The sequence below is a fragment of the Cariama cristata genome, unplaced genomic scaffold (assembly GCF_000690535.1).
Source record: "Cariama cristata isolate BGI_N322 unplaced genomic scaffold, ASM69053v1 scaffold26508, whole genome shotgun sequence".
NCBI classification, from domain to species: domain Eukaryota; kingdom Metazoa; phylum Chordata; class Aves; order Cariamiformes; family Cariamidae; genus Cariama; species Cariama cristata.
This window is the reverse complement of record NW_009632017.1, coordinates 1-2,688: the sequence shown is the minus strand read 5'-3', so window position 1 is coordinate 2,688 and position 2,688 is coordinate 1.

Below are 2,688 nucleotides of genomic sequence, written 5' to 3'. Positions count from 1 at the left end.
AAAAAAAAAAAATCACACTAGGAAAAGGCAAATGCAGCCACCACAGAACTCACCTTCAGCTGTAATTAATCTCCCTACATTGAAGAGGATGCAGTATTACTTTTGTTTTCCAAAACCCTTAAGAAAAGCAAAAGCTGTCTTCTTCCACTAATTTGATTATTCAATTGTGAAAATGAAGTAAGGTGACTAATTAAGCTATAATCAACCCAGTTCCTATGCAAAAAAAAAAAAAATGATAGTAACACCACATTAAAGAAATAACAAATCAAGAGTCCTTCAAAATAAGCAGCTAGTATTTTATAATGACTTTAAGTGTTTAATTCTCTATAGATTAGGGAAGTGGAAAATATTCAGTCACTTGAATTGTAATAGTTCCCCAATCTAAAGAATGATCTAATGCTTTCCCCCCCGTCCTGTAACAGGTCATCACTAGACTGGGCTTTACAAAACCAGGAAACTCCTAAAGTAAGAAACAGACTGAAAACATTTCATCCTCTTAATTTAAAATTTTCCAAAAAGATTTTAACCACTAAGATCCCACAAATATTTCAACACATCCATTCCATTCAACAAAGAAGTATCTTTTTTTTTTGATTCATCCACAAATGCAGACTCGGAGAAGCTTCTTCAGCGACAGTGCTTCAACAAGTCACAGGGTGTCCTTCGGAGTCATTCTGAACAATAACTGAACAACTACAGGTTCTTTCACCTGCTTGTGTTTTGTGTCTGTCTGAACAGAATTGCAATTGTCAGCCACCTTCAAGTTTTGGAATGACACAGATGCTTCTCAAGGTGCAACCTACCTTACAAGACTCTCTTCCACACTGCAGCTATCAGCCTGAACTTCACCTGGTGGAGATGCCTCCTGACCATTCCCCCTACTCACTTTCTGAACAGGCTCTGCAGTGCCTTAAGGCGTGTTACAATGGATCACTGATGCTTTCTTTTCTTCTTCCTGTGATCACCAGCCTGTTCTCTCAAGTCGCACTTATTTTCTGTTCTTTGCATGATATTCACCTCATCACACTCGGGTTTATTTGTAATCTAGATAATAAATGAAAAAGTCTATTTGTTAGTAACATGTTTAAGCAGTTATGGGCAACTAAACAGACAGTATGTGAGTTAGGGGAGAACAACAACGTAAAGGATGAGAACTTTCCCCCCCACCCACCCACGAAAGGGGAAGGTGCTGTAAAACTCTGCAGCTAGCCAGTACAATAACTGGAAATGGAGTAGTCCGATTCTCTACAGTTTTGCTTCCATCACGCTTATGCTTAGAATAAAACACATCAGTATTTGTCTACGTGAACAGAAGTATTAAATGACCATCAGACACCACAGGATACTAAATGAAGTTCAGACAACATTAGCTAATTACACAGACCGAAAAAGAGTAAATAGTTAAAGAGAATACAATTGCTTTTGGCCAACACAAAAGACAAACTCAATGTGTGTTATGATTCCATTGCCTTACTTGTTAAGACAAAATTCTGCCTTTTAGAAAGCCTGAGGGTCTATAGAAAGTAATGAACTACAGTAAGTGAAGCAGAAAAATAAAGTAGCTCTGCTGCAATGAAGGATTTTTACATCAGCTTTATAATTAAAGCGAAGTACTTTCTCAATCCATTATGTTCATCCTTACAGTGCATTACAAGAACAGGAAGTCAAGATTTGAAAGACTTACACAAAGAAACATTACTTCATAATGAAAAATAGGAGTGACAGGAACGACTCTAGAAGTCTTTAAATTAAGTGAACAAATTACATTAGAATGCCTTCCAAGAGTTATAAACTGGTGAAAACGAAAATGGTGACAGAAACCTGTAATTTTAATTTACGTGTACACCTACAGGACTATTTTCAATAACAGAACTCAAGACTACAAGATATCACTGATCATAAAATTTTTGCAGGACTGAATGATGGCAAATAATGACACTACATAATTATATACATGTATATATTCAACATCTGTGACTAAATCTTTGTGCTTTTAGACATAGGTAACCATTAATTGATAGAGTTCAGCAAAAAGTTTAAGTCACAGACAAACATTTAAAGCATTAGCGTTGTTTGCTGTTGGCATGAGGATGTCAGGCAAGCCAAATCTGACCACGGCTCTTCTTTTGGTCTTAGCAGTTCCCAGGGAGAACATAAGCAGGGTCAGATTCCTTTTACTGCTCTTACAGAAATGACTTAATTCAGCATAAGGGAATAAAGGAGAACATGAACCCATTCCCACACCTTTGCAAGTTATTTTTAAAGCCAACACTCGCCAGTACTCTGTAAGAAGTGCTAGAAACATGACAGCCACACGTTTAAAATTTCCTTGTGAAACAGGATGCAAACAACTTTCATTTGCTTTCTACAGATGTCACACTTCAGATCACTCCATTAAAACCCAGCCAATAAACAGCATGTTGTTACAAGCCAAACCTTTATCACTCCATCCCAGCCCAAGCCTGGGAAAAAAAAAAAAAAATCAGGTGCTTTTAGTAATGCTGCCGGAGCAGCGGCGGCGTTCCCGCGCCCCCCTCCTCCCCTCCGGCTCTTCCAGCCACGAAGAGAGCTCGCCTTTCAAAGCAGCTCGCTCTCTCACCCTGAAAACCTACGTTTGCTTCTGGAAAGAGCCCTTCAGAAAAGCTACCCGTGCTCCGCGGAGGCAGAGGCGGACACCCGCCTCCCCCC